Here is a 12,752-nt window from a genome sequence, read left to right as displayed (position 1 = left end):
AATGGACTGTGTGAATCAACAATCAGCGAGGAAATGAGTTGTGAAAAGACACTGACACAATCTGCTAAATCCATAAATATTAACCTAGAATAAGTTAACCCAGCCAAACACTGGAACCGTTCATAGAGATCACACATCCGTGATAAGAAACAGTTCATAGTTTATCTTGTGGGTGGAAGGATATGGGACACATTTCTCACTGCATACATCCTACTGGAATCTTTTCAGTGACTTCACATAATTTACTATAAGCCATAGTTTCCACCTTGATGAACGGCTGATGGTACTTTGGGTGCTTTCTTATTTCCACAGTGGATAAATCTGCATGTTTGAGTTGGAAGAGAGTTTATTCCTGATGCACTTCCTGATACAACCCTTCCTCCCTGTAGAATTTTGCTTTTAAGAAGGTTTTGGTTATTATTTCCATCCTGGTACTGCACGCATAATACTGCACGCAAAACAAACAGACAAATCCATCTTCTACCAAACAAGAATGGGAAAACATTGCTTTCTCAAAAATCCAACAGCTGCTCTGTTCCCAGATGTTTTTGGACTGTTGTTAAAAAAAAGAACGAGTGCATGCTACGCAGTGGTAAACATCACCCTGTCACAACTTCTGAAAAGTATTGCTGTCATCAAATCCAGAATAGACTAATACTTTTCCTAAAATGGTACATTTTCTCAGTTTAACCATTTGATTGGTTTTCTACATTCTATCATGAATAAAATGTGAGTTTATGAGACATGTTTCTGTTTCTGTTACATGTTTAGTTACTTCTTTGCTAATCAGTAATCCTATTAGCTACAATAGCGCCGCAGTAATTGGTGGAATAAAGCAACTGTGTTACTAGTTCAAGCTGCACCTGTTGGCACGACAATCCCAAATGTGTGCCGATGGCGTTCACAAACTTCGTTGGCCACGCCCCCACCCGCCTGATCAGCGGGCTGATGTCAATATTCCTCAGCCATTTACGACTGAGGGGTTTACAACATTTAGCCAAGCAAAATAATGTATTCTGATTACAGTTTTACAGCAACACGCAAACCTGAATATGACTACAGCTCGCTCACTTTCAAGGAAACATGATGCTGCAGTTACATTTCTCCTCTCAGTCCAGCTTTCTGAAGCAACCGTTCTTCATCTATGACTCCATGTCTTTGCTACTATGTGGATTCAAACAGAATAATCGAGCAGAATGGGGCTCTCTTTATGCTCTACTCAGTTTCCCAGCTCAGTTGATACATTTAAGAACCTAAAGTGATACACAGGCCTTATTAAAATGTATAAAGAGCCTTGAGTTTGACACATGTCATCTGTATACACATTTTTGTGCGTTTTGTTGGCTTTACTGTAATGTTGCATTTTAAACTTTTGCTGAGCAAAGCATCAAGCAGCGACTTTTGTTTGCACAACAGGAACTATGTGAAAACTAAACCTTGTGTTCCTGATGGTGTTGCAATCAATGTATTTATTCTGAGGACTAAATATTATTAGTCTCTAAAGAGCAGCATGACAAAAATTTGAGAAACTGCTATTATAAGCTAGCATTTAGAGAAAAAGGGGTTATTTGTCTAGAAAAAAAGCACTCAATAATATTTTATAAAAACAGAGCTGAGATTTTAAATGTACTGAGACCCAGAATGCCTTGAAATTCTCAAGAGAGTCTTGAAATGCCAACATGTTCTTGGCTTCAGGCTTGAAAGTCCCCGATATTGATCTGCAGTTCAATCAGGCCTCCCTTAAATCTGTTGCAGTCATTTGACTATGCAGCAGTATGAAAGCTTATTGCCTTTTTAGGGCTAATTCAGTTATTTAAATCCAGTTTAGACACATGTTCTCACTGAGGAAGATCAATATGCTCATTCAATCACAGTCAGAGTGAGAGATGTGATAAGAAAAACAGAGAGAGAGAGAGAGAGAGACTGTTAACAGGTCATTTATCTTAGGCTGTCAGCACAGCTTGCTTTGTGTGTCAGTCGTGCCAGCTCGGCAGAGGCTCACAGTGGCCTCGTTGGTCAAGTGCCAACTGGGCTCTGATGCTACCTGTATGAATGACCCAACACTGTGAGAGAAGATGTGATTTAGTCTCATTCAAAAATAAATAAATGTGAAACAGGTGACTCAAGGGTAGCGCCACTGCTTTATATAAATGTAAAAAGTGTTCTGAAACTTTAGCTCACATGTTCTGAATTTACTTTACAAAATATTCAGTGTAAAGTTGGCTCTGTTTGCCAGTGAGCCACCTTTCAGAATCACAGCTCCTAACGGAGAAGCATTAAAACCAACATTAAAACAACACAGCTCATATTTGTAACTGTGTGACAACAGATGGCAGCTGTCAGGTGTTACACCTGAGTCCGAGGTAATGCACAGCGCAACATTGTTTCGATTCAAGTCGATAAAACCGGATCAGCAGCTCATTCAAATTAAAATCAAAAAGAGCCTTATCATGACATACATGATTGGCAGCGTCGGACATGTGACTTGTGCAAAGTTTATACTTAGACGTTATATAACGTACAAAGGATTTAAAGCCCTACCAGATGTGATGATGTGCGTTTGTGACATTTGAGCACAGAGTCATCTCTGAAACAAGGCACCAAGGATCAAAATGATGCAGCACAATCAAAAAATCCTTCAAAACCTGAGAGCGACAATGCAACATCAGAATGAGTTCTGAACTTCTGCCTGGTGGAAAAATGCATCCTCTCCCCTTAGTCTGATGTGTATGGAAGCCTGTTTCCGCCACTAAAGGGAAAAAAAAGGCTCCATAACTCGAAATTTCGAGTCATTTTCTCAACATTTCAACTTTTTTCCCTCAAAATTTCGACTTACTTGAGTTAGTTATTAACTCAAAATTGTGAGAAAAAGTGACTCAAAATATCGAGTTAGCGCTGCCAATCAGTAATCTATGTGAATGATGTCATTCCTTGTTGCCCGGAAGCTGAAACCCTCAGGTACAAATGCTACAGCTAAGCTACCGGTATTACATCCAGTCATGAATGCACAGATTGCTGAGTATTTTCAGCGTGGCTTCAAAAATGATGAAATCCTTGTGTTATTAGCTGAATCACATGACATTACTATCAGCAAACGCACTCGCGAAAGCGCCAATTTGTTGCGATCCAGTTTTGAGTGCGTGTTACAGGTGTTGGGTAGCACAAGATATCCTGATTTGTTTAAAGCAGCCTAAACCTCAACTTCATGCAAATGAAGCGCAGCCAATACAATGTTCTCTTTGAAGACGGCAACGAACAGGAAGTGCTGACAAACTGGCAGAAAACAAAGGCTTGTAATGAAAAAAAAAATCACCTAAAATATAAATGCAAGTGCATCGCTACACCAGACAGAAGCACTCTTTAAGATCTGGACAAATAAAAAAAGCGATGGTCAGTGTCACATTTTAGTGCTTGCAGAGGTCAGCATCCCTCTGGGCTACAGGGTTGGTGAGGCTGATCAGAGGTAGTAAAGCAGGCACGTGTCCTCTGGAGTGATTGTATGAGAGGATGCGTGCTGCTGGTGACCGCGTGTTTAGCTGGTGGGATAATCCCTCCAAGCTAATGCTTTAAGCGGGGCTGAAATCTACCAGACCCTGCTACATTGTTCTGTGGATGAATTACAAAAGAGACATAGGAAAGCAGAAAGACTTCTTTTCATTGGTCAGTAGCTAACTCTCAACCTTACAAAGTTTTTTCTTTCTTAATACCTGAAAAAAATAAAGAGACTGAGAAAACCCATTTGGGGAAAAGAGCAGGCTGATGTTCGTGTGATGACTAGTGCACTGGATTAAAGCTGCTACTGAGGAGCACTCAAACACACATCTGTAATGTCTCCATACGCAATGGAGGACGTGGATGACAAGGCATTGTGTTTTTGCACAACACAATGCTTATACTGAAGCTTATATTCAAGCACAGCAGGCTTGATAATATATTTCATTTGGTTCTTTAAATGCCCAATTTAAAATATATAATTATGTTTGCTTGAAAACAAGTTTACTGAGCAATTACAGCCATCTTGTATCTATCCTGAACTTTCAGGGTTTGCATTATATAACTTTTCATTGTCATTTTAAATACAAGGCCCAAAGAGAGGGAGGTCATCATTAGCAGGACAAGTAGATTTTTTCTTTTAATGAAATCGATACAGCATGGTATCACAATACTATTGCAAAATTGCAATATTGTATCCATTCAGGGACAAAGTTACATTACTCTAGGAATACTACAAACATGCATATCGTCCTGAGATAACGGTAGCCGAGTAAAATTAAATTAAATTGGCTCAAAAAACAGCGAACAAAAAAACAACTGGACACACTTAGCTTCACAAATTCAGAGCCAACTGGTGCCTGACTTGAACTGACTGCACTCGCTCTCAGAGAGATTATCAAAGGTTTAAAAAAAGATTGCTGTCTAATTTACAAATGCAGTCAGATTGCCAACATGTTGCCATCAATCTGAATGAGTGTTTGTCAGTGAGCAAAGGCAGCTCGCTGGTTATATTCTGGCTACATTCCTATATAACAGGAAGGTTGATGAGCACAAATGTAATAGTTAAATGTCAATTTCTGTCAAAGTGGACGGCAACAGATGTGGGATTTTTAATGATTTATCACGGCTAATTGTTAGATTATCAAACGGCCTGCATTTGTTTACTCAGTCCCTAAGGACCCCAAAGCACTACATTCAGTCATTCACACACACACACATTCACACACTGGCAATGGCAAGCTACGTTGTAGCCACAGCTGCCCTGGGGCGCACTGACAGAGGCGAGGCTGCCGGTGGTCAGAGGGCCCGGTGGCGCCCAAGGATATTTGGCATGCAGCCAGGAGGCAGCATGGGATCGAACCACCGATCTTCTGATTAGTGGCTGACCTGCTCTGCCACCCCGTATGTATGTTATTTCAGTACTCAGATATTGCTAAATGTTAAAAAGCACAATTATATTTTATTGCGAGTGAAGTATGATAATATGATATGATAATAATGATAATATCACATCGCAGGGTCTTTGGGTGTTTCCACATCAAATCATTAGGTCAAACTAAACCTAACAGACAGGAAGCAAAATCTTTAGCCAAGTGCAATCAAAAGACGCCTTCATGGAAGGAAATACAGAAGGTTTACAACAAGGTGCAAACCGCTGGTTACACTGAAGGCAGGAGTGGGATATTCATCAATGGCCAAGTCAGTCACCTGATCTCAACCCACTAGACAAGTTTTCTCAAGGAACCAAACACCCACAATTAGCACCCACCCACAATTGGTGAACTCCAGAGGTTCCACATTTCAGACAGACACTGACTACAAAGTTAGATGTTTTTAATACAAAACAATCTTTATATTTAACATCCTGTTAGTTTGGTCAATTCATTTTAAACCTCTAAAAAATGGAGTTATGTGTATAAAAATGGGTGTAATTTCTAAACCCCTCACACATTTTTTTTGTTGAGTAAAGCTGCAACTGTGGTTGCGTGCAGAGGCTAAACTACAGAAACTGAGTCAAATTATGGGCTTCACTATATTTAACTTACGGATATGCATCGTTCACTTAAGCGTTAAGTTTATTCTCCGTATCACATGTAAAATTCATCCAAATACATTTTGAAAGTAAGGCCTAAATATTTGTTACGTTGCTCTCACCAGGAGTACAACATCTATGAATTACATGAACAGTGAATGCACGTTTGTAACCGATATCCAAAACAACTATCCAAGACTGAACTTTTAGCCTGACATGGGAGAGAAAAAAAACAACATCTGACAAACTCTGAAAGCTAAAATGATTTTCTGTCATCTCCTCTGTACCCCGATGACATTCTTCTCTTTGTTGGACTGCAGCTCTGACTGTGACCACTTACAATCTGCTCTGGTGTCTCAGGTTTGAGCTCTTTGAAGTGACAATGAAAGTGCAGCTTTGAAGCTCAGGGTTGGAAATGGCGTCTCGGTGGTGAAATAAAGACACTTTTGAGCCTCTGAAGCGTCACAACTTTAACTCGCTGGAAGCTGGCCGTGTAGAGGAGAGCCCTGGACAGGATCCACGACCTCTAATCTGTGCCCGAACATTCACGAATCCTCTTCCCTCAGTTTTGTCATCAGTGAGTGAAAGACATGCTTGATTGGGTCAAAGGTCAGGCGACAGTCTCAGAAAATTTGGTGATCTTATGGAGATCTTAGAAGTTTTGGGCCACTTTACCTCTGTCTTGTGAAGCAACACCTAACCAGTGTTATCATTTGATTAAGCTACTTTTATCAGGAGCCACATCATCAGCAAACACCAGTGACCAAGTTCTAATGTCAGCATTACAAGTCCAGGTTAGCACACTTGTAATTACATCCCTTTGGACACCTCTTAAACCAAACTCAGCACGAATGCCTGGAATCAGCTCTATATCTTTATTTCTTTAATTTGTCATGAATTCATTTAAAAAAAGAGAAAAAAGCAGATCACAGCTGGACACAAGACTGTTCATCAGGTTGGGAAAACATGGCTGTAATTCCTAAATAGTCAAATGCAATATTTAAACACCCTAAATTATATCTGAAAGTCTACACAAGTTGATTGCTTCTTTCTGCCAGCTGGTCTCAGTTTGTGACCAACACCCCGCCAGACAACCTACAGGACATCTGCACCCCTCATGAAACTTGAGCATATCTGTGCATATTTATTTATGTTTGGCATACTTTGGGGGTTTATTTCATTAAAAATAAAAGATGGCACCCTTTTACAATGATGCGCTTTTCATCTAAAGAAAAGCTGCACATAAAAGATATGATATTCTTTTACTTTGAAATATAACATTACCACACAATCACTCAGGTGTAGTAACACCTAATAAAACGTGTTGAACAGGAGCAGCAGACCTGACATGCTCAGCAGCCAGACAGGCGCAGACTATAGCAGTGTCATTACAAGGGGCCAGACTGTGCCTCTATTTTTAGCTCCAGTCCTTCAGCTCATGGTGGGTTTGAGAGCGTACAGGTTGCAAACCTTTTGGCCATGTCATTAACACCCTCTCACTTCCATTAATGTACAGCCCCCGTGGACCTCGCCAGGCCGACCTAATAAATACAACTATTGTGGATCTAGCATGGGTTGGTCAATATCCTCTGACTGAAGTATGTTTGATCATTTTACTCATGTATAAGCTTCTGCTTACGCTCGGGCTTTATGCTAGCAGCATATATGGCTGTATGTTTGTGTGCAAACACTTCAAATTCAGCTTACGGATTAACATAATTTCTCTGAACTGTATCTAAAGACACTTTATATTGCAAGGTTAAGCTGTAATATATATATATTCTGTGTATAGTTTAGTGTTGTGGGCATACACATTCCTTCATTTAATTATCTGTTTCAATGCCAGTACCTCATTGTGTTTACATTAGCATGTATACCACATATTATCCTGCATAAACGCAAATTAAAAGAGACCGTCTCCCTACCTCTCCACGGTAATGAGCCAATTAGAGAGACGCTACTGAAAGTCCACGAGTGATCCAGTATGAGTGGATCATGGAACGAGGGCTTTATAGACCATGACATTACCACAGACACATACAGTCGCACCATTACCTGAGTGCTTGTCTTCATTTGTTCACTGTGTATCAACATGTATTCATCACAAACACAAATTAGAGTCCCAATCGATCAATATCTGGGGTCTAAAACAAATCAGAACTCACAAACCTAGTTTACAAACCAGGATTAAAACCAGTTTTAGATCCTCCGTGTTTTTCTAGGACCTGCATTCATAAGGAAATGAAACTTATGGACTTCTGCATTCCTGAGTTACATCCAACCCCTTTTTCCTGATCAGTTTTTGCACAATTACTTTGACCCTTCAAACCTCTGCAGGTCTATTTTTTTTTTAATTCAAGAAAATTGACCAGGAAACGATAAGAATCAATAAAAACAATGACATTAAATCAGTTTTATCAGTATCTAACCTTTGTGGTCACTGTGATGAGCGCAAAGAGAATCCAGAATCCAGGAGTCATAACGCTTCATCCCAGAAGCCTTCATATGTTGATTTTTTTCCACCTTGTCTATCTTAGGTTTACAGCGATCATGGCCATCCCAGATGTCACCGAGGGAAGAGGCCATCACATGGCTGAGCACAGAAAGACAGACAACCACACAATCACATCTACACCCAATTCAGAGTCATCAATGAACCTAACCAACAGTCTTTGGACTGTGAGAGGAAAGCCACAGGAGAACACTCCACACATAGAGCCTCAGGTAACCATAAGGTTCGAACCCAGAACCCACCTGCTGTGAAACGGTGGTGCTAACCACAACGCTGCGCCCTAATTGAAATATTACAACTTTTACGATCACCTATGTAAAACCATGCAGTGCACATGAACTGTTAAATACTCTTTGTCCTCTTCTTGTTTGGTTTTTAACGGAGATGTTCGCGCGGCACGGAACACCGCCTTTGCCTACGCGAACACATCGGACTACAAACACGCACATTACCAACTCCGGAAGACGATCAAAGCAGCCAAACGTGAGTACAGGGACAGGGTGGAACAACAGTTTGACAACCCTCGGAGTATGTGGCAGGGACTAAACACGATCACAGACTTTAGAGGGAAAACCAGCACACCGCAGACCACGGCCTCTCTGTGTGAGGATCTAAACGTATTCTACGCTAGATTCGACGCAGCGAACACCATGAGACCGGACAGTGTGCGCACCGCGGATGACGTCAGTGCGCACACTGTGTCTGAGGAGGATGTGCGGAAGTGCTTCAGGAAGGTGAACGCACGCAAAGCTACTGGTCCGGACGGGATTCCCGGCCGCGTCCTCAGGTCATGCGCGGCTCAGCTGGCTGGAGTGTTCACGCACATCTTCAACCTTTCCCTCTCTCTGTCTGTAGTCCCAGCCTGCTTCAAAATGGCCACCATCGTCCCTGTACCCAAATCCTCCACCATCTCCTCATTGAACGACTGGCGACCTGTAGCCCTGACCCCCATCGTAAGCAAATGCTTCGAGAAGCTGGTCAGGGACTTCATCTGCTCTGCACTACCCGACTCACTGGACCCGCTACAGTTTGCATACCGCCACAACAGGTCCACTGATGATGCCATAGCCCTGACACTACACACTGCCCTGTCACACCTGGAGAAGAGAGACACATATGTGAGGATGCTGTTTGTAGATTACAGCTCAGCATTCAATACCATCGTTCCCTCGAAGCTGGACAGGAAACTGCAGGATCTAGGACTGAGCAGCTCCCTCTGCAGCTGGATCCTTAGCTTCCTGTCTGACAGACGCCAGGTGGTCAGACTGGGCAGCATCACCTCATCCCCCATCACACTGAACACTGGTGCTCCACAGGGGTGTGTACTGAGCCCTCTCCTGTACTCACTCTACACCTACGACTGCACAGCCACTAACAGCTCCAACATCATTGTGAAGTTTGCGGACGACACTACAGTGGTGGGTCTTATCACCAACGGTGATGAGACGGCTTACAGGGAGGAGGTCAGCGCCCTGACCCACTGGTGTCAAGACAACCATCTCACCCTCAACGTCGCAAAGACAAAGGAGTTGATAGCGGACTTCCGGAGGTGCAGAGAAGTACACACCCCCATCACCATCAGCGGCGCTGCTGTGGAGAGAGTGAGCAGCTTCCGGTTCCTTGGCGTACACCTGGCTGAGGATCTTACGTGGTCAGTACACACAAACAAAACAGTGAAGAAGGCGCAGCAGCGCCTCTTCTTTTTCAGGAGACTGAAAAGATTCGGCATGAGCCCCCGCATCCTCAGGACCTTCTATCACTGTACCATTGAGAGCATCTTCACTGGATGCATCACCACCTGGTATGGCAACAGCACCGCCTACAACTGCAAAGCTCTCCAGCGAGTAGTGCGGTGCTCTGAACGGATAATTGGAGGTGAGCTTCCCTCCCTCCAAGACATCTACAGAAAGCGCTGCCTGAGGAAAGCGGGGAGGATCATCAAGGACTCCAGTCACCCCAGCCATAAACTGTTCAGACTGCTTCCATCAGGAAGGAGGTTCTGCAGCATCCGGTCCCGTACCAGCAGACTGAGAGACAGCTTCTTCCATCAGGCCATCAGACTGCTGAACACGTCATAGACACCTCAGCTTCACTACTGGAACTTCAACATTATGCACTCCACACTGTATATAAATGCCACTTGTTTTGCACATATTCAACTCTGTATATTTTATATATTTTATTATTATTATTATTATTTTATTTTTTTACTATTTAATTTGTAAAAATGTGTATACACACACACACACACACACGTAGGAAAATATTTAGTATACACATCCAGAAATGCATACACTATTATATATTGTACATATATTTATTAGTTTCAGGTTGGCCATTCTTGTATTTTGCTCGTTTGTGTTGTTGTGTTTGCACATCTCTGTTGCTTGTGGGGCTCGCACACAAGAATTTCACTCGCATGTGCTGTGCCAGTGTGCCTGCACATGTGATGTGACAATAAAAAGTGATTTGATTTGATTTGATTTGATTTTTCTCTTTAGGGGCCTCCACAGTGGATCATGTACTTCCATCCCTAGCATCCTCTGCACAGCTTCCTTCAATACATCCATGGATCATTTCTGTGGTCTCCCTCTTTTCCTGTAACTTTGTTGCCAAAGAGCTTGACCTGAGCTGTCCCTCTGATGTACTCATGTCTAATCTTGTCCTTTCTGGTCACTCCCAGTAAAAAGCATCTTCAGCTCTGCCACCTCCAGCTTGTCCTCCTGTCTTTTGCCAGCTCCACGGTTTCCAAATAATAAACCATAGCAGGTCTCGCTGCTATCATTCTGTCACAAATCACCCCGACACTCATCTCCACCCACTCCACCCTGCCTGCACTCTCTTTCTCATCTCTTGTGCACTGCCCATTGCTTTGGATGGTTGAGCCCTGGTATTTAAACTCATGTACTCTCACCATCTCTACTCCTTGCACCTTCACTGTTTTCAGCTGGGAGATTCTGAGGGGAGACCAGAAGTCTTTGGAGATATTAAATATATATTTCATCTACCCTGGGAGCATCTCGGGATTTTCCAGGAGTAACTGGAAAACAGTGATGTTAGGAACGTTTAGCCTAATACTGATCCAATTCTGTTTCAGATAAGTGCAAAAAAATGGACGGATGCTGGTTTACACATATTTGTCATTACAAATACGTGTGGTGATGTGCCAACTGATGTTTTTACTGCAATAAGAATCACCAATCACTATCAAAACTCCCGCCTTTGTAAGAAAAAAAGAAAAAGAGAAGAAAAAGTGCTGAGACAGCACCAATTTCTGCAAAGAGCAGAAAAATCAGGTGAACGCAGTTTTGTGTCTGTATTTTCTCTGCATTTCATGTCACAATCGTCTTGGAGTCTACTTCTTTGAGCACTCCTCGACCTGAGTTGAGACAAGTGGCCAGTAGCAAAGATTAAGTGTAAAGAGAAACTGTTAGACTGAGCCAATGCTCGTAGCAGGAAATAGCCTCATCATGACAGGGAGGGAAAGAGAAGGAGGAAGTGAAGTCCTCTGGCCCATGTGAGCTGCAGTCCAACATACACACACGTATACAAGCATAACCACGCAGGATAGGAAAAGCAGCAGATGGCATGGGGATTATTTCCCCTCTATCCCCACCCCCGCCTCCACAGATTGGCCGCTGAAGCTTTGCTTGCATCCCTGTCATTTCACTACAGTGTGTGCCAGTGTACTGGCTGACCTGGTCTGCCTTCACCTTTGCCCTCATCTGGTGGCCTACAAAATGGTTTTAGTTATCACCTTGAATGGATGAATCCAAACCAGGCCATTAAAAAAAAAAAAAACATAAATAAAATCAGCACAAGCTCCAGTTTTTGTGCCGATCTGCTGAGACTGAATGCCACTCTGCTTTCTCCAAATGCCTGACAGTCGACCTGCACGTATTTATCTTCTATTACTGCCGGATAATTTCCTCTAATGCAATTTCTTCACAGTAACCTTACTCAACACTGAGCAAATTATGCAATGCCATCAGTGTATGCATTTATTCCACTGATAATTGCTATCCAGAAATAGCTAGGAGTGGGTACTGACTGAGCTGTCAGAAGCTGTGTCCTCCCATCCTGCTTTCGTTTCTGCAGCCGTTCACTTCCTGCAGAGATCTGCAAGCCACCATGCAGGTTCTGAGGGCACTCAACACAACCAGGAATGAGGAAATGAGCCTCTGAAAGGTATCACAGCTTCCAAGAAAGAATGCCACTCGTCAGGGTTTATATCAGGCACTTCCTTTAAGAGATGGAAAGACTGGCTTCTCTGATAGCATGTCAGGTACATCATAGACAAGAAAACTGCCAAAGAACACATTTACCACAGGCAGAGAGAGCATTTCCCAGCTCATCACACAGAGATACATCTCTTGTCCCTGAACAGCCTGAAGACATCCTATGTTGTCAGCGTCTGACGTTTTACGCCAAGAAAGGCTCTTTTTAGTCCAATATAATCACTTTAAACTACACCAAGCAGTTTTTAAACCATAGAAACAGGGAAAAAACATAAGGATTGTGGAAATTTTAAAGCAGCTAAATTTACTTTTATGCAGAAATTACCTAAAAGCAGAGTAAAGAGCACACATTACAGGAGGTGGGGTCATGCATGTCCAAGGACTGCTCTTTGACAGCGTGAATCTTAATACTATAGACTGTTTGTTTTTGTTCGCTGCTCGTTCCTGTGAGGTTATTTCTCCTTATTTGCCTGTA

General features: G+C 42.5%; 1 protein-coding gene across 1 annotated transcript in view; it reads right to left on the bottom strand.

Moving 5' to 3' along the window:
• Positions 1 to 12,752, bottom strand: part of unc13ba (unc-13 homolog Ba (C. elegans)) — a 182,796-nt gene that overhangs the window by 166,615 nt on the left and 3,429 nt on the right. The gene's annotated exons all lie outside the window — the stretch shown is intronic.

This window comes from Astatotilapia calliptera, chromosome 12 (genome assembly GCF_900246225.1).
Source record: "Astatotilapia calliptera chromosome 12, fAstCal1.2, whole genome shotgun sequence".
NCBI lineage: Eukaryota > Metazoa > Chordata > Actinopteri > Cichliformes > Cichlidae > Astatotilapia > Astatotilapia calliptera.
Note: the sequence above shows the minus strand (reverse complement) of the source record. Positions and strands in the feature narration are given on the sequence as shown.